This window comes from Lichenostomus cassidix, chromosome 4 (genome assembly GCF_008360975.1).
Source record: "Lichenostomus cassidix isolate B80296 chromosome 4, HeHo_3.0, whole genome shotgun sequence".
Taxonomy (NCBI): domain Eukaryota; kingdom Metazoa; phylum Chordata; class Aves; order Passeriformes; family Meliphagidae; genus Lichenostomus; species Lichenostomus cassidix.
Genome location: NC_139484.1, coordinates 6,401,651 through 6,421,783, shown reverse-complemented (window position 1 = coordinate 6,421,783; position 20,133 = coordinate 6,401,651). Strand labels below are relative to the sequence as shown.

At 37.3% G+C, this 20,133-nt stretch overlaps 1 long non-coding RNA gene across 1 annotated transcript in view; it reads left to right on the top strand.

The window, feature by feature from the left end:
* LOC146437740 (uncharacterized) overlaps positions 1–20,133 on the top strand; it is a 227,862-nt gene that overhangs the window by 63,264 nt on the left and 144,465 nt on the right. The window contains exon 4 of the long non-coding RNA XR_014851970.1: positions 10,062–10,278. This is a non-coding gene — a long non-coding RNA (uncharacterized LOC146437740). The remainder of the gene's footprint in view (positions 1–10,061; positions 10,279–20,133) is intronic.

The window sequence follows — 20,133 nt, the reverse complement described above, 5'->3', positions numbered from 1 at the left end:
TGCTCAGGGCATTAGTAGCATAGTTCTTTGTGGTCTTCATAAACTTACGGGATGGGTAATTCTTTTCTCAAAAAGTTATGCTTTTTCCCTATATTTCGTGCAGGATAGATGCTTTTCCACTTGTTTGCAGTAAAAACACCATTAGAGTTAATAGGGGAAAATGTGTGTGGGTTAAGTCCATATGTAAATGAAAGTACACTGAAAGTAACCCTGAATTATAATATCAATTATTGCCAAGAATATAATTCTAGCTTTTAAAACTGAGTCCCAGGCAAGGTTTTGCTATTGTTCTTTTCCCTCCACTGAAGAAAAGACAAGTGGGAGAGCAAAATACATGACAAGATTTTTAAAGTGCTTGTTCACATAATTGTGCCACCTCTCTCTGTAATCGTTTGCTTTTTCCTAATAGCTTGCTCAGTGAGTTACCAGAGGCTAAATGAAATAGCAATGAAGCAAAATCAGCAATGGGTTCTTTTTGAATTTCTCACCTTCTTACAAAGATGGAACTTGACTTAAATTAGAGAGCCATGAATGTTCTTCAAGTTTTGTGGTATGATTGATGAAAACTTCTTCAGTTTCCAAAAAGCAGATTGAAAACATCAGTACTCTCCCTAAGTGGAAATCTTAATGAAAATCAGCAGAGACATCTTTAAAAAATTAAGTGCTTATATCTATTTTTACTGTGCACTAATAGGCACTTTCTCCCCCAGTAATTTGTCTTATTCAATTAAAACAATAATAGAATTAAATATAAATTGGTATTTTATTTTACACAAGTCAAGAAATTTGCAGCTAAATTTCCAACTACAACCTTATCTTCACCCCCCGGAGTGTATTCACTATAATGAAGGACTTTATTTTACAATTACACCACATGAATACATAAATATTAAAAAAAAAGAGTTGTATTTACAAGATTATTTACAGAGTAGCTCTGCTGGGTGCCTTAGCTTAAGGCACAATGGTACAAACAAGCAAAAAAATTAACTATTAAACACTTTAATAGAGTATGAACATTCCTGTGTCAATGGGAAGCTGAGTTTTTGTTGCCCATTGCTCTATCATATTAGAGAGACTACTCTGTCTTAATTGTGTTGAAAAGTATGCATGGTAATAAATATTGCCATTCAGGAGCCCCTGAATCAGTGGACTTCATGAGAAGTGTGGAGGAATTGCATTGTGGTGATGTTTAGAAGTCATGAATATTACCATATGTATATTAGAAAATGTTAATATTTTCCTAATATGGCAAGTAAGTAGTTTACTTCTCCATTTTAACTTGTCAATAGCAGTGTAATGCCCAAAAAACTCCCTTGGCAAAGCTTTTTTTAAAAGGTTTTTACTGTTGTTCATGTACTCAGAGTTAGATGCATGGAGAAATACCAACAAGATATTTTGAAGGGCTCAAAACAACCAAAAACTTTACTGGCAACACCAGAAAATCAGAGAACTTTGGCACAAGGTGTAGAGCAGCATTCAATCAACTTAAAACACTTCCCAAAACACTAACTTAGCCTATTCAACTTAGTGAACTCTAAGCCCATTTGATTTTAAGTTACTCAAAAATTCTGAGCAGATGGAATTAGAAGGAGAAAGAAAGACAGAAAAGATATTGACTGCCCCTTCCCCTAAACACACACATAAAATGGTTTGAGACAACAATCCTTCCTGTCTCTCCCAAGCAGGTTGGCTGAAGAAATTGAGGGAAGCTACATGAAACTCAGGTGATTGGCAGCTAAACATTCATTACTTCTAGTCATAGATTTGCACTGATGCGTGATTTCTAAAATTACATTAAAAATTGTGATGCTAAATTATGGTAAATTTTTGTAAGTAGTATGATGCTTTCTAAAGTTTGGGTTTGCTTATCAAAATAAGGTAAAAACTCAGTGTCACATTAAAAACAAAAGCCACTTTCCAGTTTTGAAATTAGAAGTCTGAATTCTGACCAGAGAAACATAGTAGGAATAACAATGAGGCTAAAATGTGACCAGAAATGAATTTTACCTTCTCTAGGCTTAAAAACTCTGGGATTATTAGTCCTAAAGTTAAAAGCTGCATTTTCACTGTACGGTTTTCATTTTATTTTTTATTTTTTCCTTTTTACCCTTCTGCCCTTCCAAATTCTCCCTTTTCCTTCAAATAGAAATCTATAAATACAAATAGCTGCAAAGAGATAAAGCGTAAGAAGTTTTGGTCCGAGTGTTGTTTTCTGACAACATCACAAAAAAATGGAAGCACCAATTCAGCCCCAATTTGAATGTTGCCACAACTGCAACACTGCATTTTTTAAGCTTACTTTTGTCTGTGGGAACAGTTTTAAAATTACAACATGGCAGACTTAAAATTTTCTGAATCAGACAGATTGTTTCTTCGCATTTTGCTTGCTGGGGACCGTTTGCAGTTCTGGCAACTCAGTAGCTACAGAAGTCTGGAGGAAAAAATCAGCTTTGCATAGAAAAGTGTTTACTTTTGGTATCTATGTATGTTAGATATGTATATTTGTGTTTAACCATTTGAAATCTCTAGCTTCTCTTTTTTAGGGGAGTAGTATTGGAACATCCCATGCCTTCCAATGGGATACACTTACCTGAAGTATAATCCTGACTTTAAAAAAAAAAAAAAGTAAAGTTTTTGTCTGTCAAGTGGTTTGATAGGAGTTCCCTTACATAATAACACCCATCTCAAGGTATCCCCATTTCACTATTAAAAAAAAATACATTCTGCATCTTACTTCAAATATTTTCCTTTCATTATAAGTGCATGGTATCAGTTTAGAGCTAGAACTGCCATTTGGAGATCTGCTACAGCGAGAATGGAACATTTTGACAGAGCAAAGTGTTGCCCCTGAGACCAGGTCTCGTATAGTTTGGTGTGTCCATGCAACTCTAAATTTAAAATGAGCTAATTGAATGCATGCTTGGGGCTTTTGTCCTTGTCCTCCAGTCCCTGCAGTAACGTGTCTGTGTGCAAAGGGAAATGAGGTTAGAAAGGGTAGAAAGAGAGCCTGAAAATGGCTCTTCAGGATATGAGAGCTGAGGGCTGAAGGATGACATCTGAAGTCACTTTAGTTAATCAAACTGCTGGGGTGTGAAGCAGGAAGCCTGAACGTGCTCCATTTGTGCAAAATATCATCACAGGCATCCTTTCCAGAATGTACAACACTCCCTTTATGAGAAGGAGGGAGGGAGGTGTAATTTATGTAATCTAAACAGGTATTTGACAATATGGCATTGTTCCACTTCATTGGCAGCATTTATCTTTGAAACATGGGATAATAAACTCTGCCCACTGCGTTGAATGAGGACAGAAATGTACTCAGTTGAGAAGTGCAGTGTTTTTAGAGTGAAATTGTACAAATTCTGGCGTTGGTTAATGCTCCTTGCTGATTTTTAAACTATGGGGTTTTTTCATATATTTGTATATTCTTTCTATAAAAAGAAGCATCAAAACAGAGAGGATGCCTTTATGTAATTGTCCCACTGGACTACTTTATGCAGAAAGGCTACTGAATTATAAGGAAATATTTGGTTTAAATGCAAATGATTTGCCAACATTAAAGATTCAGTGCTTTCTGCAAGGCTGCTGTAGGAAGACCTCAGAGACAGAGATGCCACTGAGCTGGTCTTTTGGATTTTGTCACTCTGAGAAGCAAGACTCTCCCTTTTTTGCTGTTTTTGTTTCTGTGTTTGGGTTTGTTTTGGGGTTTTTCTCTTTTTTGCAATATGGGCTCCTGGTGCCTGCAGCCATGAAAAGCTGATGTTATGGAGCAGCCCAACACAAACTAATAAAACATGTTATGCATAAAGTCAGTAATTTCCTGCTTTGCAAGTGATATTTCTAGAGTTCTGCCTTTAGAAAAGTTGCATGGCTTTAAACATCAAATTTTGTGATTGACCTAGGCGACCCAAAAAATGGGTATTGTAGTCCAAATTTTGTCTACATTAATCCAAGCAGTCTGTGTTACTGTCACTTCTAGACCTGGCAAGCTAGGGAAACAGAACTGCAGTGTTTTGCCCTGGTTCCCAGAGGTGGGATTTACATCTCACATTCATTTCTCCTTGTTGATGAAAGGAGAGTGGTTAAAACTGGCTCATTTTCGAATCCCCACCCCATATAATTGTCTAAGTGATTAAAGAAAGATATTTTCTGGTTGAGAGGCAGACATGAAGCAGTGGGCTTAACTCCTTTCTGCCAAGGAATCTGACGTGGAGCATGATTGAACAGCCTTATATATGTGAATATAGAGGTGGTGAGTGCTTAAAACATACTGGGTCCCGTCACAGGTTCAAGCTGTAAATGCACCAGTATATTATTTAAGAAGTGATTTTCTCTTTTGTATTAATGGTAATAATGTTGGGTGTTGGGTAGCAGCTGCTGGGTGGTTGTATCCAGTCTTTATCTCATTGACTTTTTTATTTTTTTAATGTTTAGGGTGTTAGTGCAGCTAAGGGGTGCTTGCATCCTCTTGTCTCTTGGTAGTAGTACTAGGTAGTTTAAAATGATCCCTTTTAGCTTGTGACTGTGCTAAATTCATCTTTGCTTTTCTTCTTTTCTGTGTCAATTCAAGAAAGAAGAGTTTTCTTCCTTATATTTTTCTTTTTTTTTTTCCCCTGAATGTCTGTGCGAGATATTGAGTTGTCTAGGGGATTTCCCTCAGTGATATGGACATCAGCACTAGATGGATTAGATGACTGCAAATTAGATTCTACTGATTGCATATGCAGTATGCTATTGCATTTATAGAGCTAAAGCTCCCATTTCAAAGACATCGGACATGAATCAATTAATGTTGCTTGAGTTTGTCACCTAAGACTGCTTTTTTTTTAAATCTTGAAGCAATTCTACTGATCTTTTCCCCTCCTCCCCTTCTCCAAGTTGAGTTCTGCTCTTTCCTTACAAGCTGTAGAACCTGCTGTTCCTTATTCCTCTCTGCTTGTGTCCTATGACTGTCAATATCTATTATATTATTGAAGAACCAAGTGATTTTTTTAAAAACATTTTTCCCTTTCCCCTGTTGATTAGTTTCTGGCAGGATCTGCATATACTAATAAAATGATATACTAGGTTGTTTAGGCAACATAGAAATTGATAGTGAATTATTAAGCTTTGTATATGCCATTAATTTCTATTTTAAATGCAGTATTTTCACAGTTGCAGAAATTAGAATTGGAAAAATATGTATTATGCCATTCAGTTCAGTCTCGTCCACTGCAAGATTGCCTTGATATATTTATGATGTGTATTTCTCAGTGCTTTTTCTTAACTAATCAAGTGATGAGTGTTTCAGAATTTATCTTGGGGAAACGTAATCCAGAGCCCAGTGGGTCCCACTATTGTTATATTTTTATTTTGTGCCTAAATTTCTCTTCTCTCTCTCTTTCTCTCTCCCCTCTCAATTTTTTCTGCAAAGTTTCCTTTAAGGAGCATGTCCAGCATGCTCTTAAAATCCATAAGCTGTGTAGAGTTACACCTCATTGTTTTAAATTTGGTTTTTAGGGGATAGGGGAATAGGATAGGGGAAATATTGCCATACTTGCAGGATGGAGGGATGACTAAGGATTATTCAGGAGTTTGCAGTGCAGCCTATTTATTTAGTATATAACTTAGACTTACATGCCTTGCTCGCTTGACCTGAATTTCAATTTTAGCTTACATTTCTTTCCTGTTTGTATTTTGAATTTTTTTTGCACACACTTTCTAAAATGTCTTTATTTTTACATTTTCTGTAGAAATAAGTTCTTAACGAAGATTGCTAATAGGTTTCTGGTTTCTACACTGGAATGATTTTAATCCCTTAATGAAAGGTTTGATAATTTCCACAACTGTAGTATTAAATATAAGTGGGAAGAGATCATTGCTACTTTTATTGATTGCCTAAATAGTCACTTCTGCATTCAGTCATCTTTATCTCTACCTGTCCTAAAAAAGGCTGTGTGTTGTAGTAAAAATTGTTTGCATACTTTAGAGGTGCTATTCAGGAATGTTGGGAAAAAGAAGTAAATTTAATTAACTTACTGGAGATATGTACTTCATAGGCATAAGTAGTAAACGTGAGATAGTCATTCAATAAATTGATTTATTTGAAAATATTTAGGGTGATTGTAGACAAGGCTTTGTAATAAAAGTTACCAGCTGCTCTTCTGGCTCTTTTACAGTACATTCAATTGCAACGATCAATGCTGTCTTTCTGAAGCAGGACTCTTTCTAGGAACAAATGCAGATGCTTTTGTTCACTCTATTCCATTTTATTTAATTCCTGCTCAGAGCATCCAGTAAAGAGAACCTCTAAAATGATTATGCTGCCAAGAAACCACGTTGGCATCTGTTCTGTATTAATGTAACTGAATATGCTTTCCGTGCCTCAGAATATTCAGGATATGAGTTTTCTGAATTTTTTCAGGGAAATGATTTTGTTCTGCCTTTTCTGGGTTGGTTCCAGACTTGCTGTATGATCCTCTTTTCTGCACACTGCAAAGCAGGCATATAGAATTCAAAATGGTGATATTATTATTCTACAGTTGGAATGTCATTTGACAAATTCTACCACCTGATAAATTGTCATACGGCAGAAAAGGGGAGCAGGAAATGGAAGAGGAAATATAGAACTGCTTGAGATATCCTTGATAGCCAAATCTTCACCTGGGCTGACATTGGGCACTGGGCTTGTCTTTTTTTGAAAGGATTGTAATTTGTTTAAAGCAGTTCCCACAGTGCTGGCAATAGGCAGTGACTATCTGTATGCTTTGCAGGCCCTGGTTAGCCTCAAAAATGGAGGCTGAAATCCCACTTTGAAGCTTTTGAGAGAAGTTTTAATTTAATACATAAGGATGAAAGACAGCCTTTTTAGTTCTAGAATCACACTTTTGAGATGAAACTATCTAATAATATATTATCATATATAGCAATTTTAATGAAAAAATATTAAAACAAAGTGATCATGAAGAAAAATTCAAGTTTCTTTTGCTCCTCTTCTTTCTTGTCCTTTCTATTGCTCTTCTTCTTAAAATTCTTTATACAACAATATAGACTTGATTACAGCAGAGTAGATTATGATTTTCTGTTTGAAAGGATATTTATGTTCATTATGTAGAGATCTTTCTGTGCTTCTGATTGTCTCCAGTGCTTAAGCATTTGAACCTCCTGGATAGCAGCTAGGATAATCCAGTTCTAATAAAAGTGTAGTTTATGCATATCACAGGAAGGTTTTAGGCAGCTGTGAGCTATTCATACTCGCTCCTCAGGAGAGATCTAAAAGTTTCTGTTTTGAATACAGTGCCTTCTTCCAGTTAACTCTAACTGGGGAAAAAGTATTAAAAAAAATCCTGACAGCTGTACACACCTTTCCCCTACCCCCATGTTTAATTGACTCTGGCCCAGTGACAAGACCATGACTGCTTTAGCACACTAATTCAGTTCCCCCTTTTGTTGGGCAGTCTCTTAGAGCTGAAGGGATCTGGATTGGGAAGAGCCTGTGGGATATAGCCAGTTTCTTGATTTGGTTCTGTTTCAAACTTAGGGAGCTATGCTGGATGGGGATTTATTGTTTCCTAGATGGCATTCTTTATTTACAGTTTAATACACGGATATAAATCTTATATAAATCTCCTGGCGTAGCCACTTGTGCCTTTTGATATAATTAAATTTTAAAAAGAGGGTTGTTGCAGGTGCTTGTACAGCCACATCTGTGGCTGTTCAGCCCAGTGCTCAGATGCAATCTTCAGGTGCACAAGTTCAGGAAGGGCAAACTATTGTAGCTGGGAACATTAGCAAGGGAAGCATCCATCTATATTTTTTTGGCCTGTCCTCCTCCCTAGCACTGATGTTGCACTAAACACTGTTGCAGGTCTGATGGTGAGTTTGGCAGAGCTTTGTTTCGATCCAGTGCATTCCTACACAAGCAAATGGACCTCTCAGCAACCTGGCTGTGGGTAACATTTAAGAGAACGTATTTATTTTTTCTTTCATGTGTCTTAAGGATAAAGTTAGCTATTCAATAGAAGATAGTACTGTTTGTGTGGGGTGAATTGAGTGCTGGTGATGACAGAGCCCCAGGCTGCTGTGGGGGTAATCAGAGCATATCCAAAGGCATATCCTCCCAAAATAAGGACAGCAGTCCCTGCAGTGACTTACACCGGCCACTGTGCCTGTGCTTTCTAGAGGAATACACAGCCTTAGGGTCCAGATAAGCTTCTGAAGAAGTACACACACCTTTGTTAGGGAGATGTATGCCTGGGTTAATAAATCCAGTTTGCTGTACTTACAGCTGTGTATCTCTTCTGGGACCAAGCTGGCAGCTTTGTATGGCAGCAGAGTGTGCTGCATCATGTAGTATGAGCAATGTGTGTGTTTAGTGCTGCAGGGACATTTGCACCTGTAAAGCATTCCCTTATTTCCATTTCTACACTCAGCCTTTTTTTTTTTTTCTTCCCCCTGAGACTGAGAACAGCAGTGCTGGCTGTGATCCTCTTCTATTATAAAAACGGATGTTGAGCTCAACAACTCGTATTATGTATCCTCATGAAACAAGCATCAGATAAAGCTGACTCAAGGCCATCGTGGACATGATTTGGTGTTGAAACCACAGCCTGTCAACAAAAGGCTCCCTAGCCATCAGGAATCCCTTGAGCTATTCAGTGTCTCATAAACTAAGCAAGATAATCTGACATTTTTGAGGATTTGTCTTGCTTAGATGCCAGAATACTTGAAAATTTAAACCAGAGACTTGTGAGGAAGGGAAATAAACAGGGGACTGAAGTGGGTTATGCATCTAGCTGTGTAAATTGCAGGGGTGAGGAGGAGGTGGAAGGAAGGAATGAGGGAGGAGAGCAGACCAGAGAACTGTCAGATCTTGAGGGAAATGCTGCTGCTCTCTCTGGCAGAGAATAGTGAGGAGGGAAGGAGGGCGTTGGAACAGTGATCACAGCAAATGGGTAAACAAGAAACATACAGCTCACAGAGAGCAGCAAAAGGTGTGATGTTTTTCATAAGCACCTTCATGTTGAGATTATTATCGGAAGTTAAGTTCTGAAGGTTCTCTGATCACTGTTATAAATCCAGCAAAACTTAAAAGAATGCAAGTATACTGTGGAGAAGCATCAGCAATGCTTCTGTAACTATGCACAAAGTATACAAAAAATGTTGCCAATGTAAATTTTTTCAACCAAGAATTCGCAGCTTCCCACCTTGTATATGCATCAGTTGGTATCCTGTGCAGAGATCTGACACCCTTTTGCTTTTTTTTAGTCCACCTTTTCAAAGACTATTGTGAGCCCTTTCAGAGCTTGTCAAATACATTTTTGTCAGGTAGAAAGAAGTAGAAAATCACTCTTGCCTGCAGGTGCACAGAGCATGTTGGAAAGATCACATTTGTAGTCTCTGTATAATCTAAAATCTAAGTCAAATTTTGGGTGTGAATTACAAAGTGAGGATTCACATGCTGTTTATCTCAGGCTTTCTGTTTCTACAGTCTTAGTCTTTGACTCTTTGATAAACCAGCTTACCTTGATGGTTTTTATTTCTGTAGAGAAATGTGTTCATAAGCTGTGTCTTGAAAGGTAGGAAATAAACCCACAGACACCTGAGTTAATATTTTCTTCTAGACTACATAGGTATTTCTGTATGTGTGTGTGAGATGTGACTGTGCATCCTGCATGCAACTCAGATGCTTACCAAGCAGACCCTCCTTTGCCTTGGGGCTTTTGCTGTAAGGCAGGGACTCTGCTTTATGGTGTGGGGGTTTTTTTTCTGTCTTCTTCTTTCTTGTCTTTTACCTTTTCCTGTCACTGCCACTGGGAGATCTGAGGCAGCATGGGAAGCAGGCTTATATCTATTTATATCACTTACATCTACTTGTATTTCTCCTTATTGGTGGAAATGTTTAAAGCTACAGGGGGAGATAACTCTTTTCAGAGTGTCCACCTCTTATTTTGTCTTAAACCAAGACATGGTGTTTTAATGTCATTTGGCAGTCAAGGAATGGAAAGTCACGTTAAGTGATCTGCTTATTATAAAGCTTTGTATTGCAAGTGGAAATAGGATACCACCTTTTTTTTTTTCAGAGTTTAACTGGAAATCAGTGAAAAGAAAACAGGATGTGTTAAGAAGTCGTATTTGGATAAACTCAGACTGAGCAGGAGGTCCTTGTGTGCTGTCCCCTGCTGGCAACATACAGAGGTGTTGGTGATTCTTCTACCCACACCTGCAGAAGGTTGGCAGCTTCAGCCTCATCACCTGGGAGATCATGGGATGAGCCAGAGAAACCGTACGGAAAACTTGGTAGGTACCATTAAATGTTTCTCTACAAATCTTCTTACTTAATTACTATAGAGGCTTTCTCTTTGCTTGGCACTTAAGGTAGGTTCTGTATGAGATGATGTATTGTGGTAACTGAGCTAATAATAGCTATTTTGATTATATGATTAGGACTTTATTTAGTGCAATGAATTATTTCCTTCATGTGTATGGCATGTTCCCTTTTGCTGTTCATGAGGTTTTTCAGTGTAAAAAAAGATTTAAAAACCCCTCCGCTACTACAAAGTGCAAGAAATGTTAAATTTAAACCATTTCTAAATCATAAGTGGTTTTCTATGGGTACAGATAGATTGCTGAACATTTTGCCTTGTCTTGGAGTTGAATAAGGAGAAAGCCCAGCCAAAGCTGCATATATTTTTTCATACCAGTAATCAGCATTGGTCTAGTCTGGGCTCTGTGTGGACCCAGAAGGAACACAGATAATGAAGTCATGGTTTGGACCTTATGAACAGCCAGAATAGAAGTAGTGTCCTGCTCATCTAGTCACATGCGTGACTAGAAAAGTCATGCGTGCCATCCTGAGAAAATTGATCATAGTGGAATATCATCATAATCAGGCTTCAACTTTGTGTGAGGATGAACAGGGTTTCCCTCCCATAGAGGGAAAGAATACTTTACCTGAAGCAGGTTTTTAAGGTTTGAATGTGATTCTTAGCCAGGGAGGAAGTTAGTTTGTTGGTTTCAGCTAAATCTTCTAAGGAGAGGTGTGGGCAGCACTGTGAAGCTTTTTAGCCTACTCTCTAAGAATTCAAATGCTGGTTCACACAGGACATGATCATGGAAAAGGCCGTGGTCTCTTTCTACTCTAATGGTCAAAAATGATAAAAAAATTCATGACCATCTTTTCTGTATTAACATTGTGCAAAACATTACTTAAAAACCCCCCAAATCCTCAAAATCTTCTGTTTCAGAGGGATTTTGTTTGGGTGGGTGTTTGGGTTTTTTTTTTTTTTTTACATCTAACACAAAATATGTATTTAATTTTTTAGAAGAACAGTATTGTATAATTTCTAGCAATAACAAACCACTGAAATTATTAGATAAAATTCAAATATTTTAGAAGTGTTCAGCCCTGAATAAAATTTTGGGCAGAAGCTGTGGAAGCACAGCAAATGTATACAGACTGCAAACTGACCATGAGAGGTGAGTACTATCTGTAGGTTGCGGCTGTAAACCCTTGTTTAACATCAAGAATCTCTCACAGGAAAAGGTAGGTAAGTGTAACTATCTTTTATTTTCCATGATTGTAGAAAACCCAGGGTATTTTGTGTGCATTACTGAAGTTACTGAAATTGAAAGTTCAGTTGTCCAACAAGGGCTTACAGTGAAGCCTTGTCTGCGTGTCCATATATTTATTATTTTTTAAAAAAAGATTTTGTGATTTAATGACACATTTATTCAAGATGTATAAGTAAGAAAACTCTTTTTCACTGACAAAGCATAAAATTTAGTGGTACTGAAGATTTTCCCTTCCAGTTTAGGAATTTGGCTGCTGAACACACAAGCAGATTCCTGTGTCTCACCCACAGCTTCCTAAGTGATAACACACCTGTGTGTTTCTCAGAACATTTCGTATTGTTGCTAAACTCTCTGGGCCTCTCATGGTTTTTTTTTTTTAAAGTCTTTTCAAGACAGAAGCTCAAAAATGCACAAATCTGCACGTGCAAGACTGATAGTGGATGTGTGAAAGTATAGAGCATCAGAGACACTAAATGAAAGTGGTGGGATAGCTGAGAGAGTCACTGCAATCTTTGAACATGTAAAAACAGTAATTGAAAAGTATACTACATATGTATATATATATTTATATATAGTGATCAAAATACATCTAAACTTTACAGATGCACCGTCAAATCAGGTGGAACTCAATTTCGATGTATTCCACAAATAATGTTTGGCCTTGAGTGAGTATTCACACTCCTGCCAAATGTAATGGAATTCTTCCAGAAGTAGCCCACAAGCAAAATAGCTTTCTTTTTAAGTCTACTTGAAAAGGTTGCAGGAGAAAGTGGGATATCAGAGAGCATATGTTATTGTTCAATAAGCCATGCAGCAGATATCAGAAATTAATGAGGCAAAGCAAGCAGCAGCAACTAAATTTGGGAAAAGCCTGAGTGTTGTGAGAGACAGGAACATTAGGTGTTTTCTCTCTTTTCTCTGTGACAAACCTGAAAGTGGAGACTTGAATAAAAGCATTGAAGAAATACAAGACAAATGGATCTGTAAATTGTACAGTTTCAGGAAACAAATTTTCCAGATTGAATAAATAACCTACTGTTTCCCAGAGCACTATCAGAATGCGCATCACAGACGGGCTGTTGACTTCATTCTGATATTTTAAGCAGTTTTACACATCTGTCTTCTGTGTCTTCCTGCAGAAACCTTTATCTTCCATCAAATGGAAGCACACCTTAATTATTTTTCTGTTGCCATGGGATAGAATGAATTTGTTGATGTTTTGTCATAGCCAACAGAAAGTTACCTTCAGGCCTTTTTCATGGGAGGAGGAAGAGGCAACCTCTCTGCTTATTGAGTGACGTGCTGGGTGTCAACACTGAAAAGTCCAACAGTAATGAATGCTGGAATTCTAATACATATGATATATTCTCTCCTTGCCCTTAACACCTTGTTAGGTCTCAGCACTACATGTTGCTTGACAAAATTCTAAGTTTCATTACTGTGTAATAAAACAGCTCAGCTTCAAAATGGGTCAGTTTATTGATTTTTAGTGGCAAGGGATTTGAATGCATTCACTTTGTAGGCATTACTGTTCAACTTTCAGAAACCAATCTGCTGTTTTGAGCAGTGCATTAAGCATGCAGATATTTTGATGATCAGAGCAAATGAAATGTTCATTTGAGGGATGTATCTCTGAAAAATTGTGTGGAATATCTTTTCTGAAACCTTTCTCACTGAAAAAAAAAAAGTTTTAGCTTGGATAATACTGCAGCTTTTTGTTTCTTTTCCATGTTTAGCTTTTGGAAAAATTATGAGGAAAGTACGGATGTTATAATTATTTTGTTTCTTTTTCATATATATGTAGCATTTATAGAGAGTCAAGTTTTTTATGCAGTCATTCCATTGCCATTCACCTTTTCTTCTAATTCTTTCTTGGTTAAAAATCCCAGAATATATTCTATTTGTATCAATCAAAAAGAGAAGGAAACAATTAATTTCAAACAGCAAAGATGTTAATTTTGTGCTCTCACTAGGTCAGGTCAAGACTACATCTTGCCTGAGAACTAAAAGGGATAAGAAAAGTTTTTCTTTGTGTGAAAGAAGTGGGATCAGTGAGTTTGTTTGTAGTCAGTTCACTGTCACCTTCCTCACAGAGGAGGTTTAATTTAGTTCAATTTATTGAAGATGAGGGGCTGGGAAAACAAGGATCAAATTTACTGTGAGTCACAGCTCAGTCCTGCTGTGCTTTGGCCCCCATGCCACTCTCTGCCACTCAGGAAATACACAAACGAAACAACTCACATGGTCCTGTGCACAGTGAAGTTGAACTATTAAAATAATTGCTGGTTTATTCTGGTTATCTAGAACTTTTTGTATGCTAAATTTTTTTAATGGGTGCTGGCTTTGGAGATAATTTTCCATAAAATGAAATTACAGCAGTTGAAGAAATAAAATCTTATTACACTATCTAGCCTAAACATACCATACTTTGAAATGATTGTGTAACATTAAGGGGTGTATTCATTAAAGGCTGCATATGATATTTTTTTCATTTAGATGTCCTTTATATTTGCATAGTGCTTCCAGCTTTCAGAATTGCGTAGTTGATGTGACTAGCTTTCATTGATGCTACCTACTTAGAAACCTCATCACAGTGCTGTGAATATTGATTTTCAGAGATATGAGTTTTAAAGTAAGGTGTGGATAATTTGAATTGGTTTGGATCCAACTGGGTGCAGTCTTGAGGCTTGGTGTCTACCTATGGTGCAAAAGTGTAAAGGAATAGTGTAAGCTTATGGGATGAAATGCAGACCTCTCACATAAAATAGGTTACTTTAATTTCCCTTAAAGAGGAAGGTCAAGAAAGGTAAAGACAAGCTGCAAAATGTGAAAGGAAACCAAACATTTGATTAGAAAACATTTTGTTTGATCAGTCCCAATAAAAAGTGGACTATAGATGTATGAGTTCCGTAATTGCTTTTACAGACATTTAAGAATGACAGGCAGCTGTCTCAAACACTGTTTAGAACACAGGAGGACTCTGCCAGGGGATGAGAGGAACTTGAGATAAAACAAAGTACTTTTGTTGTCTCAGACCTAGAGGGAGGTTAACAAAGCTGGGGCAGAAGAATGTATCACTGATAAAGGACAATTTGTGGGCCACAAGGAAAGGCAGCTCAGCAACTGCTGAAACCCATTTGGACTAGGTGAAAGGTGATTTTGGCAGGGGAAGATCACGAGCATGACCACAACTCAAGAAAAGCATTGACTCAAAGGGAGAGAAAGACTGAGCTTGCAGACTAATTAGCATTAGAAGCAAGGGAATAATTTAACCTATATGATAAGAGAACTGTGTAGCTAATCAGCATTAAATTTTTTGTTTGCAAAAATGTATAAATAGTGAAAAGTTTTGAAGAACTTCAGGAACCACCACCACCAAGAGGCCTAGGGTGAAGGACGAACTAGTGGATCCACATGTGGTGACTAGCTTCTGCTTAACCTCTCTCTCTCTCTTCCTCTCTTTTGTATTTTTTTCTCTCTACTTCACATTTCATTGTTAAATAAAATCCATACTATTGACTTCAGCATGTGGCCTCTTCTGCACCTTAATTAGGGAAGAGGCATCTCTCAATAACTGGATCTTAACATTCTAGCATTCATCTAATGTGGGGATTAACAAGGATTTTAGGTAGACCCAACATGGGTATTCAAGAAGTCACGTTAAACAGGTGTACATTGTTTGTGAAATTGTGAAATTAGGTGACAAGGAGCAGCTGTGATACACTTTGGCTTCAGACAGCTTTGTTCCACTGATCTCTGTACATTTCAGAATTAAATGCCCACCATTCTTAAATGAAAGTTTGTTGTTCATGATGAAGGTGAAAGGGTGCTCATTATGGGCTGAGTCCAAGTTTGGGATTTTTTAGTTCCCTCTGTGATGGAAAAGATAAAACTTATGGCTCTTCTAGGGCAAGGGCTGCAAGTGCTTGGAATCCAGGCTGGAAATTCAAAGCGGCCATGGTTTAAATCAAATTTTGTGATGGAGGAGATCAGTGAGGACAAATGCAAGTGATAAAATGGGGACTAATTAGCTATGCAACAGTGCTGCTGAAAAAATAACAGAGCACAACAGTCCAAGTCAGCAATATGTTGCTGTTCCAGGAGAGCCAGGAGTCATTCTGAAATATGGGCTACCCAAAGGGAGTTGCTCTATCATATAGAGATTCAATATATCATAAATTATTAGTTATTTTGGAGCAGTGTTTAGGTTTTCAAAATTTAACCAAAAAAGTTGTTCTTTCTGTTGTTACAAATGTCATTTGAGTGTCTTTTTAAAAATTAATTTTAGACTTCAGCTAAAAATGGAATTTGTCTGGTTTTTTGATAAATTTTGCGTTTCAAAAAATCTTTGTTTTCCATTGAAAAAAGGTATTTGTCCCCAAATTCCTCACTAAAACATCCAAGGAATCCATAATTTCTATACCTAAAAAGGCACATAAATGATGAAGTTCCTGTTTGACAGTAAACTCTATTTGTAGTCTTTGAACAAATTGTAAATTCCAGCTGTGCACGCTTAAGTGACACAAATGACCCTGAAGATTTGGGTCTTTTAATAAATTAAGCTCTAATTTATACAGTCTTGTGTGTTTCAATGCTCAGAGGAGGTTTGTGAGCCCTGTTATGAGTTCAGAGTACTTTCGGTACTGAATAGCTGATGGTAAACACAGAGAATTCCTGTTGCTCAATGTACTAGTGGATTACAGTTGATATCTATTTACAAATGTAAATAAAATGTTATAACCTATAATTATATATGATTAAAATGTTTATATACAACTTAGTGTTAGAATTTATATTTTGCAAATATATATCGTCATTTCAGAAAAATGCTCTATGGGCAGATCTTCTAAGTCAATTACTTGATCTGAGCTTAAGCCACCCGTGCTGCTTCAGTGTGGGCAAACTCAAGTCCTCTATCAGCAGGGCAGCCCAAAAAAATTATAACAGTATATCAAAAAATAGTATTTAGAGGTGGTGTTTTTATAGCTTTACATTTAAAACATAACCAAGCTGACTCTTTGACAGACTGTAGGGATAAGCATCTGCTTGACTATATTATACTAGGTATTTTATATATATATATATATATGTGCACATATGTACACCCATTTCTACTGTGTATATATATATAAATACAAAAACATATACTTGAACATGGATGTTTAAAGTGCGTTGCCTGGTAGCTCTCCCTGTCACCTGTATTTGCCAAAACATACAAATTGGTAATTTTGTGTGTTTTTTAATCTTTGTTCAATCAGTGTCCTTGGCATTTTCACAGCAAAAACAGATATTAGGTATTCTCTCAAACTTTAACTCAATTTCCCAAGGATGGCTGGAGTTGTTAGGGGCTAATAAACACCTGGCATTGCAAAGGGTCTTTAAATGACACTCAAGCCATCTTTAGAGGTTTAACTAACCCAGTAATCATGCATCAGGGTGCCTCTGGATGATGCTGCTGTGTGAATTAACTACTCACCACTCATTGGCTTTTGGAGGGCTATAAACAGGGTAATAAGACATGATTTAAGAAACCCATTGAAAATTAATAGCCAGCTGTATGTAGTGTTTTATTAACTATTTAAAAATGTTTGATGCATGCTGTCAGCAAATGCTCTAATTGTCCAAGTCACATTGTCCAAGCAGTTGGATTTTATTACTGATGAAAGATGTGTATGTTTGTGCATTCAGTGTTGTGTCAGAGGAAAGTCTTCCTTCAATGTCACTTTTCTTTCACACGCTTTCACCTGTAAGCCATGTGAGATGCATACATGAATGTTTTTGTGTTTGATACAAAACCAAAGAATGGCTGCAAAATGTTTTGGCTAACTCATGGCTAACTAATGGATAAATATGCAGAAAGTACTTTGGCAACTTTGACTCTCCCAAATCATAAGGAATTTTTTCTGCTCATAAAACCTATTCATGAGAGCTTATTTCCATGATTTCTGCATTCATGGCTGATATATGAGTAATAAAAAGCTTTGAGAGGATAAAATGTGAAAATGCATGCCTCAGAGTTGAAAGGCATGACATGAAAATTTGCATGAACCTTTTACATAAGGTGAATTCTCCATTGTAGTGTACAGCATCAGGGAACCCTTTCTGTATCGGAAAGCTTCAGGTTTATCTTTGAGAAGTATGTGTACATAGAATAAGAGAGAAGGAAATAAACTGTGTGCTGTGTGTATGTATCTGTATCTAAAATGTCTCTAAAATCTGTATTGACTGAGGAAGAATTTCACCTATCTTGCTAATGTGTATTGTAATTCAGTTACCTTTGCTGTGTTGACAGAATGGAAACTAGTAATTTCCATTGCTTCTTGCAGTTCACTGCTTTTTCCATTCATTCTCTGCAGCTGAATCAATTTTGTTAAAGAGTTTTTAAGTTTTCCCTTGGAAATGCTAATTTTCTGAAATCAGAAGATTCTTCCTTATGGCTTCATGAGAATTTTTTTTTGATTGACTACTGAATGTACTACACTGTGTGCCCATCCAGCCTTGCAGAACACTGACAGATTTGGCTGAGGGAGGGTGAGAATCCCATGTCACACATCCCCAGAGGGCTTGTGCAAGCCATGAGTGAGGGAGCTGGAAAAGGCATCTTTTGACCTTGGTTTGGTCGCACAGACTCTCTTTGTTGTGACTCTGTTATTTTTTAAGTTTTAATTTCACTGCCTCTTTCACAGTGCCCAGTCCCCCAGGCCTTCTGATTATTTGCAACAGTCTTAACACATCCTGTAGTGGGGATGAGTTTAACAACTTGCCAGATGTTAGAGATTCCTATAATGGGGATAAGCATAACCTGACAGATGTTAGAGATAGGTAGATGTGTTCTGACAATTCTGTATATTCACTGCTCAGAAGAGTTCACACTACCTTTTACTCATGAAAGAGCTCCATGATTTCTGTAGGTTAATGCTGCTGAGTGCTTTTAATGTTTCTGTGATTTCTGCTAAGGTTTCTTTGTAGTAAGGAGCAGCAGATTTTCTGAAAGCAGAAGGATTCTGAGTCCGAGGATTGAGCTCACAGCCAAGTGACCGTGCCAGAGTCAGTGCCAGCATTTACATGAAATTCAGACTTTTAAAAGTGAGAACTTTTATAAGAAAGAGCAAAGGGAGGATTTTTCTGTTGATGCAAAGGCATGCCATGTTCAGGGAGGCAGAAGGGAAAAAATCAGTTGGGGAAATACACTTAATACAGAATATGTTAAATGTTCACAGGGTCACTGTTTTAGATAAAAATCAGTTGCTTTCACAATGCAACTGTTAAAAGTGAATGAAGTGTAAATATGCAGGAAATTTTTGTTGTATATTCATATTTCTCTTTTTTTTCTAAAGCCTTAATAAAACTTTTTAGGGTTATCAAGAGCATGATAAGGAGGATAAATCAGATGTCTGAACTGATGTAGTCTCACTGTGATATGCCAATAGCAGTAATGTATAGTGTGGCTTCGGCTTTACAATTTCTTGTAAAATGGTGAAAAGTGCCTGTCATTGTTTTAAGCCCAGCTGGAGATGAAACACTACACAGATCTCACTGCTTTCCTGCATTTTCCCCCTCCAACTCCAGTGGAATGGGGAGGAGAATTGAAGTAAAACCTGTATGTTGAGATAAAAACAGTTTAATACTAACAGTAAATAATAAAAGTAAAATAAAGTAAAATATAATGATGAATAATAATGATAAAAAAGGGGAAAAAAACCCCAGGTGATTCACAAGGCAATTGCTGACCACCTATTAACTGATATATATATATATAAAGGGCTTGGTGGAATACCCTGTTGGCAGTTTGGGTCACCTGTCCCAGCTATGCTTCCTCACAGATTTTTGGTTTTGTTCTTGGGTTGGTTTTTTTTTCATGCTTCCTTACTGGCAGAGCGTGAGACAAGTAAGGAAAACGTCCTTGTCTTAGGATAAACACAACTTGGCAGAAAACTAACCACTGGTGTGCTGTGAACACATTTTCATTCCAGACCCAAACCACGGCACTGTAAAAGCTACCGAGAGGAAATTTACCCCAGCTGAAAGCAGGGTAGTAACAAATGAGTTCAGAGATGAAGTGGCACTCTTTCCATTCTAATTTTAGGTACAAAGTCCTGTACCATGTGTTAGGTACAAAGTCCTGTACCTGTTGCCATGCCCAGTGTTTTAAACATTGTTTTGTTTTGCTGGTCTCATGATTCTTACAAAAATATATTTAACATCCAGGCTTCGTGTTGTTTGGTTTTGTGTGTGTCTTTCCCCTTTCCCCCTCCCCAGTTCTGAAGAAAATGCATTTTGGAAGGGGATTTTTTCCTAGGCAATAAGTATTTGCCATTCAGCCACTTGAGTGCTGTGTTTGTTTGCTTCCCTTTGGATCAACATCTGTCTAGCAGCTTTTAGTTTGGTCGCTTGCCATGTAGTGGAGAATGAGTCCTCCTTCCAAAACCCCTCTTGAATTTGGGGTTGTTGGTCTCACTGGAGCTCAAATTCAGCATCTGAACAACTTGCTCTTCTGTTAGTTAGATGTGCTGTCAGCTGGCAGACAAACAGGTATTTGTTTCTCTACACTGTAATATATATGATGTGTTTATTTTCAGT